General features: G+C 38.9%; 1 protein-coding gene across 7 annotated transcripts in view; it reads right to left on the reverse strand.

The window, feature by feature from the left end:
- EML1 (EMAP like 1) overlaps positions 1 to 14504 on the reverse strand; it is a 120567-nt gene that overhangs the window by 59895 nt on the left and 46168 nt on the right. The gene's annotated exons all lie outside the window — the stretch shown is intronic.

Below are 14504 nucleotides of genomic sequence, written 5' to 3' on the forward strand. Positions count from 1 at the left end.
CAGTATTTCCCAACACTCACTGAGGAATAACTTGTCCTTTTACAGTTTTACTAGTAGAAATTTAAAGACAGGGAATATAATTTCTTAAAATTAGAGGCAGAATTTGAAAGGATAAATCCATAATAGCAATCATCGCTCAGAGCCTCACAGCTGGGAGCACTGCATTCATTAACAAAATGGGAGAGAAGAAAATGATCTTAACAGAACATTCTCAGAAAGTTCCTCGTGGCTAATTAGTTAGGAATCACTGCAGCAAAATTATAAGCATGTGCCCTTGACCTGCCTGTAGCTGTCAAGCTATAGCCAGCAGCTTGCTATTTTTTCCCAAGCAGATGGTAAATGAGCTTCTACTCGGAAATCAACCAGTTAAAAATTATCTTCCCCAATAGTGCTTAAGAGGAAGATGGAAGAAATTTTGACACATCAATAAATTAGAGGGATTTTACCCAGAAGAGGTCTATCAACATAAATGCTTTAACAGTTCAGAGCTACTGTGCTGCCTCTGTTGAACACAGAACTCAATAGAAAATGTTTTAGCCAGTTATGATTCCTCTACATTATGCTGGGATCAGCCCATACCATTGGAAAAAAACCCCAAACCTCAGCACTGCACACAGAAACCAGGAGAGTAAAGATAATATTCTGTAGCATAACATTAATGCAAGGATTGTAGTTTGAAAAGGAAGTGACTCCATGGCACCTGCCTGGAGTTAAGAAGCTGAAGATGCAGCCTAAAACAAGAATTTGCTAATAAAGGAACCAGTTGGGTAATTAAGGTATCAGGGTAGAATACTTGGGCTGGGTTTTACCATCTTATATTCTCAGTGATGTGCTGAGAGTGTATCTGTATCATACCCCCAAAACAAGAGAAGAAAAATAGATTGTTGAACACGGGAGAACATCTCCAGTGTCTCTCCATCCCCATCTCACAACTATGGCTCAATGTCCAAGTCACCCAACAAGAGTTAGGAAGGAATGAATGCAAATTAATCACATAATGTACAATTAAAGACCTGCAGCTTTTGTTTAGCACTACTAGACAAAAAGAACCAATTCAGAAGAGATTTGCTGCTCCTAAATATACTTTAAACCACATACAAATAAGCATCACACATCACAAAAAATGTCCTCCTAGAAATTTTATAGTGTTATATAGCTCAATATCTTTTCCCTGCTGTAAAAAACTGGATGTCTCCATTTCATTCAACTATGCCATATGCATAAAAACAGAAAGATTTACTTCTACTTGCACTCAGAGAGATTCAAAAGGCAAGAAAACTGATTTAAAACACCTTTTAAAAGTCACCCATGTTAGCCCATGGTAATGTATTACAAGGCAATTTTATTTTTCTTGTTTGTTGTGTATTTAAGTTATTTTACAAAAGAAAAGTTGATTCACATTATCAAGAAACCCTAAGATATATCAGCCAGCAGCTCATCCACAGTTAAATGTAGCCTTTATATTACATTAGACACCATTTAAACACTTAAGAAACTACTTAGGTCAGCATATATTTTGTAATTTTCCTGATTTCCATATTCAATATTAAAATGGCAACTGATTCCCAAATTTACTTGGGCCACTAGCTTTTTATCTATTTTTTTAATAATCTACAGTTTAATGAAAATTATTATTTTATATAAATATGGCTTTTAAAAAACAAATTTAAAACAGTATTAAACTTCAGAAATACATAAGCAATTAAACACTTCTCCATTTAAGAATTTAAAAATTTATTAAACTGAGACTGCATCAATAGCAAGTAATCCATAGTTATCAATCTGAAATTGTTTGTTTTGTCTTATTCCATAAGTGCATCCTCTCAGAAATAAGAATCGGAAAATCTCAGTCTCTAATCAACAGTATTTATTTGTAAAATAAATACCACTCCCAAATATTCCACATTTACATTTCTGAAAGGCTTATCAGCTTTACTAAGTGTTTACTGTAGACTCAAACTAAGGGACACAATACAAAGAGAATAAAACATTCCTCCTGCACCTGCAGAAGGGGCCATTGATGTCTAAAGCAGATTTATCACTTTCTCAAACTCTGGGTACTTGCTCCCAGCTAATGGCTTTACTTCCAGCAGTGGTCTGACTTTTCTTTAGAACTCTGTACCTCGTGAATATTTTAGTTTCTGAAATTAATGCAGTGTTAGGCTTCATTACAGGTTGTCACAAAGACAAATCACAATCTAAATATTTAAAGGAAAAATTATTTCAAATTTAGGAAACTATTATAAGTCTTCTTTTAAAACCTGTCTTGTTCAGAACTGTCTCACACAGGAATGTAGAATTTTCTTTTAGAATGAGCAGTTAGTCTAGTGCACGTGAGAAGTACTTGAATTAACTGGTGATATCCTTGCTTGGATGGCAAAGGTAAAAAAGCATCCAGGATGCCCATAACACACTGGAATTTTACCCACACTATCCGTCTTCATCTTCAGTTGGGGTTAAGTCTTCCCTTCATTTAATTCTGACAAATAGAATACAATATAATAATATAATTATTAGTAATACACTTTCTTACTGTAGGATCTTTCCATTACATATTTCCACTCCCCAGCAAAAAAATCTTTGCTGACATAAATGCAGAAAGAACAAACTACCCTTTCCAAGGACTCAAACACAGCCAGAGAAACCACATTTGATACAATGTTTGATGTCCTGGTATTAACCAGGAAGATGACGGCTTTGAGGCTCTTTAGGAGAAGGAGGAAAAAAAATCCTTTCATTTGCTATCCCTAAATAAGAAATGAATTCAGGTTTATTTCAGGAAACAGAGAAACACAGAGAATCTGAAAAATTATTTGTTAAAAAATGCAACTCCTCTAATCGAAGACAATTTGCATTCTTTTTATTTGTAATTGGGTTCCCTAGCATGAGATCATATTCTTATTTCCCCACAATAGGGTGCACAGCATTGTGACAAATGTCACCCAGCTGTGATGCCATTCCCAGCACACTGTGCAAGTGTGGTCCTGCTTGTGAGAACAAGCGAGTTGTATTCCAAGCCTTGCCGCATCCTCCACAGCACTTGGCAATGCTACAGCATGCTTATTGCCTATTTTTAAAAGAAACTCAGGCTGTCATGGAGAAGGAGATGGAGGAGGAGACAGAGATAAACTATTTTGTATCTTTCACATTGGGTGAAGAAGTTTACAAATACGCTTTGATCAACTAATGCAATATTGTGTAAGGCTACGGAGAGCCCTCAGTGAAAGCGACAGAGTCAGCAGATGTCTGGTCTGCCCTTGGCTGGGAACAAGCCCCAGGCCAAGGTCCAAGAAGAGCCTGGCTCTGACTGTTCCTCTCCTTCAAGGACTTTGTGGGACTGATTTCCTTCTGGCGGCAGTCAGTACTTCTCCTGTATGAGTTTTCACTCGAGAGATTAGATGGGCGAAGGCTATGCAGAGCAAATCCGTTTCCAAAAGCCATCTCCTAATAGCACTGTGCTGAAGGACTAGTGAGAACAAACCCTGCAGAAAGACTGGCTGATAATGCTCTTGTAGCCACGTGATTACTGAGAATCTGAGCTTCAACCTTCATGATAAGGTGGAGCCTATCAGCAAAGACAAACCTAAGGCTAATACAGCCATGCAGCTTTAGGGCAAGAGTTCTCTTATGCTTTCTTAGCCCTGGATGTGGGTGGAACTCACGTAAGTCAGGCTTCTGTATGCCAGTGTTCAGACACAGGTCAAGTACAGCCACTTGAACTAAATGAATTTAGTATTTTAACAGCACTGTTTAACAATGCAATCTTTTCTCACAATTCAAGAAGGAACATTTTTTAAAGCGGTCCTGCACAAAGATTAGTGGTCTACAAGTATGTAAAGATTATTGCAATGATAAGATTTGCCCAAAACAACATTTGGGTACAGTAAATTTCCTCAACACAGCACAGAGCAGTGATTTCCATGGGCAGTAAACTGAGCACCACATTGAACTTGAAAATTACTAGATTTATGAGACATGGAAAAAGTTGAAACTGGTTGGAAAACATTTCTCCCAACTCCACTGAAGAGATAGTTCAGAAAACAGTATCTGTGCACAGCAGATACTCCTGCAGCCATGGCAAGCAGGAGATGCCTTTTTCAAAATATCTTTCATTTTAGCAGAAGACAGTCAAGATTAAAGCCTAGTATAGTCCAGCTTCATCACAAAAATACTTAAGTTACATCAAAGCCACATACTTAATACACAAATTTATGGTAAGACACACAGATCAGATGGTCATATTTTAAATATTTAACATGACCACTTAGGAAACCCCCCAGAAGTCAGGCTCTTTCCATGGCAGAGAAGTCCAATCCTCAGAGCTACAGCTTCCCTGAGCCAGTGACCTAACTCCTCACCCTCAATGGTCTTATTTGTAACAGTTTCCAAATGTTGATTCTTCACCAAAAGCAAGCACTCAGTATCCCCAAATTCAAAAGTTGAAAAGAAAGGAAAAATGATCCAGTTGATCAGGAATCATATTACATTCATGCCAAAAAACAACTGCTGTAGTAGTGAGTGCCACTACAACAAAGGGGTCACACACTTAAGCAAATCTATCCACACTTTTCTTTTTCTTCCTTTTAGACGGAAACAAGACAGCTTCATAGGCCCACTATCAAGTAAAAGAAACAAAAAAAACCAAACCCAAAGCAAAGAAACAAACAACTTGCTCCTCAAAAAATCCACACAAGAATAAACCCAAACCCAAATACTTAACTGAAAACTACATTTTGAGCAGTCATTCACAGAGTGTGATAGTTCCTGCTTCCCTAATCATTAAAAAAAGGAAAGCATATTTTCCTACTGTATTGCAAAGTAGCTCAATACCTTATTAACTCTCCTTGCATGAAAAACACTTTTGAACTGGACATCAAATTTACTGGTTTCATATTTACTACATTTCAAAATTACATTACATATGTTTATTGGATTTATCTCACTCCAGGAAAGTCTGTCTTCTGAAATGAATGAGGCCTAATTCCTACAAAAACTATAGGGAATGATTAAATAATTAAAAAAATCTTATAACACATGAATAAAACAGGTTTGTTTTAAGCTTCATTATTCAGCCTTAGTTCACACATTTTCTTACTTCTCAGAGCTTAAAAAGGAAAGCTTAATAATTTCTCTAATTTTTCCAGAGCTGCTTTCTAACTGTTTACCATTTCATTCACAAAAAAATCAATGGCAAGGAGAGTGCATTAGCATCCATGGATCTGCACCAGATGATTAAAAAAATCCCATATTGTTTCATGGTGAACTGCTTACAGCAGAAAAAAAGCAAGTCCCAAGAATTTCCAAAGCATTTCCTCACAAACTCTTCAAGAGACTACCCTCTCATGGTGCAGGTTCTGGAGTCTTCTTTTCTTGAACCTGCTCAGTGGCTGGTGAGGCACCAGAAAAGAGTGCCCAGAGTAGCTCCAGATGCCCCATTTTTAGAAATGTTCCAAGTCAGGCCGGATGGGACTTTGAGAAGCCTGATCTAATGGAAGGTGTCCTCTACCTCCATCATCAGTAAACTCCACCCAGCCCTACTCCTGCAGCCCTCAGCCAGGGCTGTTCTGTGGGGCTAAAGACCAGGCAGCCAGGAATGCCAAAGGACATTCAGTTGTGCTGCTGAGAGCTATACACAAAGCCTGATCAGCATCAGTGCTGTGAGAGATTACAGCACACTCAGCAGAAACATCTGCTATTTTGGCAGCTCCCATCTGATTTCTGAAGGACTTGGAGCCTGGCAAAAAGGACAGGGCAGCAATGGGGTGGGAAAAGGGTTCCCCCAATGGTGCTGAATTGTCCAGAACTCAGCCTGACCCTCTCTCAAGAAGTCAAAATGGTACTAAAAATTTGCAAAGAAAATAATGCCTAAAACCTGCCAGCACAAACCAGGACCTCACATCTGCCTCTTGACTGCCCAAAGACAAGTCCCTGCAATACAGGCAGATGTTGCTGCTCTCACCTTCACAGAAGAGATTGCCCCATATCTCAAGTCAGCACATGCAGGGATACCTCCACATCAGAGCTGCACTCAGGAGTTGTGGTCCCAGGGCACAGGGCTGGAGTGACTGACACCAGCAGCTACTGGAGAGAGCAGGCAGCACTGCCCGGCTGGAAGCTCAGGGGGCTGCAGCAAGTAGGAGTGGGTCTCTCTTTGTTGTGGGAAAGAGCTGGAATCCAGTGTGCAAGTGGAAAATATGGAATCAGGCTCCCAGATGGCACAGCACACAGAACATGGACAAAATCCAATGCAAGCAGCCAGAAACATGCCAATAGGAGAGGGGTAGTTGCCACTATCTGAACCCAATTCTGCTGCCCCCCTACATTTGGCCTGCTGATGATACCCTGCCAAATCAGGCTTAAGATCCCCAGATCCCACAGGAATACTAAATTCCATGTCTTGTCTTCTGCCTTACGTGCATCTCCCCATAATTCATTTTCCTGTGGACTAATCATAAAATTCATACACTATAGGTAGGTCAAGGCCCTATTTCATCTTCCCTCCATCTTCTCATTCATCCTTCTCCTTCTCAATGCAAATTACAAAAATCACTCTCTCTTTTAGCTGTTTCCCTGCATCCTTGACAGATTGTAAAGGCAGTAAGGGTAATGTTCAGAATACACAGTGTGAGAAAAAACTCATTATTCCTGAAAGTTAATTTGAAAGTGAATAAATAAGACACTGGTAAGCCAATGCACACAGTTCTAAGATTATACCCATAATATGCTGTATTAAGAACTTCTTATCAAAGTAAAGGAGTTATTCAGAAAAAGAAATGAGAGTGCCAGTAGCTTTCCCCAGCTTCCCTTGAATTATTTCAAATGGATACAATCCATTTTCACTTTAAAACCTCTGCTTTACACATCTGTTCAGAGGGCTTCATCTTCACTGCAACATTGCTTAAAGAGAAATGGATGCGAACCTGCATATCATTCATATCTAATGCCTTGCCAACCCACACCTTCTTTTTACTATCTAATTATGATGTGCAAGCCTGTCAAAAATGTCAAAAGCTTTTTTTTTTTAAGCTGCTACTTTTATCATGTGAAAGATGTCATCACTTTAACAACACTCATCTGTTTCCCAAGGTTTGTGCCTCCAAAAGGTCAGAAGAATTCCCTGGACCTCACTGCTCTCTGCACCAGTCACCTTGGGAGGAGCCTTGAGGGACTGAGCTTATTTGACTGCTTCCCATTTCTACTCCCACAGCTGTGGAAGTGGGAATTCTGCTCATACAGATTGCAGAATATGATAACTGGCATTTAGTATGCAGTGCTCAACCACAGCTTGCTAAAGGACAGGTAACGTGGACTTGTAAGAGTAACAATGTCTTAATTTTTCCCAGCCATAACTGGAAAAAAAGAGGAAAGATTTCACAACTGTGCAAGTTGCTGACTTGTCAGCAGAGTAACAGAAGTGCTGTTTGCAGCACAAAGTGACTTTAAGTTTTTATATAGGTCTACCTATTTATGCAGCAGAACAAAAGGTACTCCAATAAATTGCATTTAAAACCAGATAACTTACATTTCTTAAGATAAATTCATTTTCTACAAAAAAAATCCTACTACTACATTTACAGTAAAGATAAAGCTTCCAAAGTGCACAGTCTTTGCAGCACAGAAGAACACAGCTTGGTAAACTGAGCAATGGCTGCATGACACCAATTGTTTTAAAATCACTTTATGTATTTTAGCCACTACTAAATCTAGTAAACCTCATTAATTCAAACCAGTGTAGTCTCAGAAGTGCTCTATGCCAGAAACAGCTGGAAACACCCAAACAGAAAGACTTTCACCATGTCATAATCAAGATGTTTGAAATAGCTTTTTTTCCTCCGTGATGTATTGTCCTACTTCTGATTCTGTACAACCAGACACTTATTTTAAGGGAGCCAGATTGGAAAAAGTTAGGAATAGCCAGGAAAAGGTGGCCTGTATCTATTTTGTTCTTGGGGGAAGTACACAAGCAGTACTGAGATGCAGCCCTGCTGGGGAAGGTGAAGGTAAGGTGCTTGTTCTTTGGGATCCAGACTGCCATGGACTCGGCAATTGTTTGCTCACTGAGCATGGACTGGTAGATGCTATTTAGAACCAGAATTACAAAGAATGAAAAACTTCTGCTGGGGTTTTTGTCCCCACCCAAATATCTTTCTTTGCCTTTTCTGGCATTTGTCAGTGATCCATTGGGCAATATCTAAGAAAACTGGGCTGCAACATTTCTCTCTTGAATCTCTTATTCTACTTCTTAAATGGATTAACCAATTCCTAATGCCAGATATTAAAACACTGACAAAATGCATGTGGCTTTCCACACCACTGATTTTAGCAATTGTTCTAAATTAAAACCAAACCACAAAAGAGACAGTCTTAACAATTCTGTAATTTTAAGGTCTTTACTAAAAATCATCTGTTTCACTTCTGTTAAAATATCTGCACGATGGAAAGAACAAAAATGTCAAAACTTTATTATCCTTCTCCGTGCCTCCAGAGAGGCTTCAGCCAGGCAACAGCTACTTCAAAGCTTCACAGCCCACATGCCTAGAGACTGAAACCAAGAGAAGCAACTGCCAAATTCAGGAGGCAGTAAAAGGCTTAGATTTAGAGGGCTCCCTGAGGCTAAACATTTTTTAAAATTAAAAACTCAAATATAAAAACTAGAAAGGAGGAAAAGCCCTTAAGTTACCCTCTTCTGGAACAATATGCACACAAATCTCTCATAACCTTCTGAGTCACAACTACCAAGGTTAATAACCAAGCATCAACCAAATGGTTTCTGGGCTTCACAAAATCCTACAGAGCCTTGCAGGAATCACTGGAGCTGCTTTAGGCTTATTTAATCTTCTTGGAAACAACAAAGAGTAAACAAACAGGACACAACTGCTCTCTCTCAAGTGCAAAGTTTTTAATCCGTCCCTTCCTACATGGGACCATTGAAGATGATTAGTAGCTCCTGCAAGAGTATTTGTTTAAATTCCTCAATGCACAGATATCTTGTGGACCTTCCTCTTCTCCTTGCAATGAGTTTACTGTAATCAAAAGAATGCCCAGACTTGGTTCTGAGAACAGAGCAGCAGCATCACACTGATGACGTTTGTTACTGATTAATTCTGGTTTTAGGGTATGTCTTTTCCTGAAAAGTTATGGAATAATCTGATGAACATGCTCCTGAAACAAGTATATTCCCAAGTAAAGTAATGTAAAAAAGAAGAGATCATTGATCTTCTGATAGAAATTTTATTTCTGTTTCAAAACTATAAACGAAAGTTCTAGGAAATATGAAGTTACAAATTTCTGAAGTGCAAAGAAAAAGGTAGGTGATATTCAATTACTAATTATAATTTCAGTTAAAAAAATTATTGAGTACACCTGAGTGCCTGGGGCTGAGATTTTTTTTTTTAATTGAATGTGATGTCATATTCTGAAAAGCACATTAAAAGGCTTACAAAAAAAGATTGAGATTCATAGTTTCCAGGGAGGAAAAAAACCAAAAAAACCCACACAGAGACACACATGAAAATCAACCACAAGAACTAAACATTCTCCAAGAAAGACAGGAATCTCAATGGCAAAAAATTTATGTTGGTTCACTGTGCTTAGAATGGGTAGGTGGACTGGAAATTAAATTTATGATGCATAGGTAATTTTCCACCTCTATGAACCTTAATTCAATTTTCAATCATATTTGTAGCAGTCAAAAAGTAGTTACCCTCTTTATTAGTCTTCAGCACTGTCCCTTGTACTGCCTTATGCACTGTTTTAAAAGTTTGCCTACCACCACTATGCCTGGCACAAGACAGAAAAAAGGGGATCATTTCTACCTGCTACAATACATAACAGATGGGCAACACTTCTAACTTGGATTAATTTATTGATGCTGCGCAACACATGGTGCCACAAGCAGCTGCAATGACAAAAGCAAGGGTCCAGTTCTCCACAAGACACAATGGCCATTCTAGAAACCCCAGCCCGCAGCACCCGCTTCTCCTACAATTCATCTTCTGCTGCCTCTGGAAGCTGATTTAATTCTCCGGTTTGGCAAAAAACTAACCCAGCAAAACCGAGACAAAATACCACACACAGATACTGCTTTTTTTTTTTTTTTTTTTTTTTTTTTTTGGTTAGCATGTTAAACTAACTCCTGACAATTTAGTCCGTCAAGTAGGTAAAACCACAGAGAGCAAGTGAGGGAAGGGGAGACAAGACCTTCCTCCCAAGCAGCTGCACAGTGTGGCCTGGTTTATCAGCCCCAGCTGAAAATGGAAACTGGCAGTGGGGCAGTGACATCAGGTTTGCCCTCAAGACCAGAATCCACTTAACCTCTGTCTTCTGAATTTTACAATACTATCCTCCAGCTCCCACAGCTCTCTGGTTTATTAACCTTTACTCCTAAGGAACACTATACACCCTCTAATCACATAACATCTGAAGGACCGAGCCTGTCATGTTTAACATCCCTCTGTCTCCCCATCTATGTTACTTTCTATCCTTTCATTTCATTGAAACATTATCACATAGTGTTACTCATCTTCAAAGTTAGAAAAATGATTGTGTTACATCAGTATGCATCAGAAACAGGGTACGTTTTATTTTAAAAGGGCAGATGAAAGGAGAAAGAGTTCTTTTGATTCATCTTGGCCCCGTGGGAGGGTGGGAAGTGGTAGGTTGGCCTGCCATACACTCCCCCTATTTAAACAAAATTTAGAAATAAGCAGATCAATCGCCCAGGGGTATATGTTCACAGAAGAAGCTACAATCCCAGCAAGACTATCTTACCAAGGCCTGACAGCTACAGAACAGAATCTCTCAAATAATTTACACGTGAGGCAATGCTGGAATAAACTACTCTGTTCACTGCTGTAAAGTTTCACCTTAATGCCTAAAACCCAGTGCTCCATAAAAAAATTAGTGAGTAGATACAAATATATTGTTCTCGGGAGACCACACCAACAAATGCGTTTTCCCACTCCCATGAATTTTATTTATAAAGCATTAACACAACGGCAACCATTTTTCAGTTCCATAGCTGAACATTCAATCCCACGACTCAGTTATTTAACTCTTTCCTAAAACCAAAACAAAGCCTCCAAATCATAAAAGAAAGCTGAAATACCATTCAAATAATTAATTATGTAATTCAGCTATAAATTTGCTCTGAAATCCCACTAGCGTGATAGTCTGAACCTTTTTTTTTTTAAGGCTTGCACAGATAACATGTTTATCCCAGTTCTTTCAAACAACAGGTCATCCAATGCAGCCAATCTAAGCAAAACGCACCACAGAATAATCAAAAACAAGTGGGGGAGGGAACCATAACCAAAGCCCTTACTATTTGTATCCTGTTTTTTCAGCTTTCAAAACAGAGATGGAAACACCAAGAAATTAAATAATGAAAAGGACAGGTAGACTGCTACACCCATATTCATTCCCCTCTCTCTGCCTTAAAAATGACTGGGCTTAGATCTTTCAGTAAAGCAGAACTATTGTAAATGTAAAGCCTTGATTTAGTTCTGTCTGATCCATTAAAACTTGCTCAAAATAAAAAAAGTCCAGAATTTTTAATTTTTTGTTCTGAACATGATCAACACTCATAATGATCTGATAGAGAAACTTTAAAAAATCTTCAGACCTAAAGTGCTCAAGCCCAACACAGGTCCTGTGGTCCCTTATTCACATTACTAAGAATCTCTTCTTCAGAAAACCAGAACAGAACACCAAAGAAGCAACTTATCTCAAAGACTACGACATTACAACTGCCCCAGCTCCAGCTGCCACAGCTCCCTACACATATTTCAGTCTGGACCCAAAGGAAGCCTATGCAGTGTTCATCACCCATCACCCCTCTTTGGTTCACAGAGAGGCCAAGTCTTGGGAGAGCACTCCAGCAGCACGGCAGGAGTCCTCCAGTGCTGAAGTGTGTTTCGTACAGGGCATTAAGCTAGAGCTAGACCACAGTAAATACAGAGAGTGGATACCCCAGCCCTCACCACAAAATATTTTGCTTTACAGATTTCTTTCTCTTGTCCCACAGTTCCTGCTAATGTGGACATAGTGCTGAAGTGCAGCATCACAGAGCTAGTGCATCTTATATATACCTCTTTTAAATATTCAGCCCTTCAGCAGCAAGATCCTGCAGTACACCAGTCAAGAAAAGGCTTATCTGTTTGCCACCAGTAGCTGACCCCAGCCTACCCGTCTGCTGGACCCCACAACAAACCCCCAAATTTTAAAAATGGATCTTCTCTCACTTCTCAGTAGAGAAAGGCTTCAAGCCCAAAGGACCCCTGATTAGTTCATTTAAAGTTCTGAACACAGAGGTAATCACTTATTTCCAAACTGAAATACAGCTACCACAAGGACTTCTCACACTGTCTAGCATAAAAGGGAGAAAAAGAAAACCTACCCTCACACCTCCTCCTGTGCATGGCATAATACAGAGTTCACTAAATTACAATAGATATATATTTTATTATGAGAGGCACAATTTCTAAGAATTCTCAATTTTTTAGATTCAAATGGACTTTGCCATGATCATTTCCAGAGTTTCAAACTACAGTTGTACTGAAATCCACAATTAAATTTCTATCACCTGCACATTGTCTGGATTTTGCTTCTTACCCGAAATCATATCAGTAATTATTTACTGTGTTACACTGAGGTATTGTACATGTGCTTTATAACACAGCCTCATGTAACAGATGGACAGAAACTCCATAAATTCCATTTTAATACTTAATTCAAAATTCAATGTTTAGGTCCACAGTAACCTAAAAATGACGGCCTGATTTTTCAGATCATTTAAGCACAGTCCTGTCTGTCACTGCCCTATAATTTCGGCCTATATTTGAGAGATGTAAAGCAAAAAGGCAGCAATGCAGACACTGATTTGAAAAAAGACTGGCCTGAGCCTCAGAATATGCTAATGCCTGCAAGGTTTTTATCAGTTTAGATAAAGACCTCGTTGCCCTCTGTGGCCCAGCCAGCCTTGCTGGACCACCCATGTAGGCACAGACCTCGGTCACCTCCGAGGAGCCACCCTCGGGCCCTGAGCAGTGGGACAATGTGGGTAACACATAAACCCTGCTGTACCTGCCTCAGGGGCAGCACCAGGACCCACCTGCCACATCCTGCAAGCTCTTTACAGCAGCATCTCCACGTGGGAGATGGAAGGATGCTTCCCTAGGCAGCAACAGCTCTGGGTAAAACAGCTTGTGAAATGCTGCATAGGGAAGGGAAAAAGGAAGTAATAAATGGTAATTGGTTTTAGTAAGCATGAAATAAATATGAAACCGTCTGTCAGGATTTTTCTCAGGTTTAAGAGGGATTTTTTTTTTCACCAAACGAAAAAAATAAAGAGCTGCTCCTAATGCTGCTGACTTTAGGGTACAGAAACCTTTAACAGCCTCAAGGAAATTCTAGACACCAGTGCCCAGTCAGTTCCACTTGAGTCTTGAGTCTACTGGGAAATGCCAAAGGATGTTTCAGTCTGCTGTTTTTCAACACAGCTGTAAGTAAAAGAAAGATCTAGTTTTCATAAAACACAAGGTTCTTTACACAGTTTTAATTTGAAAACATTTGCCTTTACTAGCTTGAAACAAAGATTGTCTCTCTATTTACATATTGAAATGTGTTCATCAATTGTCAGATGACTAAAAGCCACTAGCAATGCTTCATGTATTGGCCTGCAAGAGATTATAGAAGTTACACTTAAAACTAGATAGCATTTCTTCATCCCTGTTTTCAGGAACCTTGACATAAGCTTCCAATCAAATACAGGGTCTATGAAATGCAAACTGCTTTTATCACAATGAAGTGTTTATTTCAGATTTTAAATCCAAAAAGGCGATTAGTTTGTACATTCCACAATACCTAAAAACAGTGCTAGAGACCTCCAATGTTAGTTTTCAAATTAATATATTATATTTATTCAATAATCAGTCATTTCAAAGCAAGACGAGAATATGATGGACCATGTCAGATTTTACCCTTTGGAAGTAATGGAGTGTGGACAATTTCACTTAATTACTTTCCAAAGAATTAATTTAGTGAAATCATGTTAACATATCATTATCCCCACCACATCTCCCTAAAAAACCTCAGGGAGCTACTTCCACATTTTAATTATGTAATGGACGAACATTTTAAATTGTGTTTCATGGAAGAAGAGCATCATCCACAGCTCCTTTTGCACTCCCTCTAAGCTTTCACAATTCCTTATGGTTGCCCAATTAGTGTCATTTGCAAATAGCAAGCACCCAACAAAAAATGTAGTCATTACACTGTTTCATGCAACCTTCCTACTTATTCTCTCTCATCATCCCCAAGATTTTAGAGATCAAAAGACAGGTTCTTTATTAGAGCTTTGCAAAACTTCTCTTGACAAAAGAACTGCACATCAACTTTAAAATTGTCATCTTAAATTTCTAAGGAAAGGAGAAAGAAGAGAGAAGTCAGAATAAAACCTATTAAAATGTATGTCACTAACTGGTGCACTCCCTCGCTGTCTCCTC

Source organism: Zosterops lateralis (assembly GCF_965231275.1).
Source record: "Zosterops lateralis genome assembly, chromosome: 6".
Lineage (NCBI taxonomy): Eukaryota > Metazoa > Chordata > Aves > Passeriformes > Zosteropidae > Zosterops > Zosterops lateralis.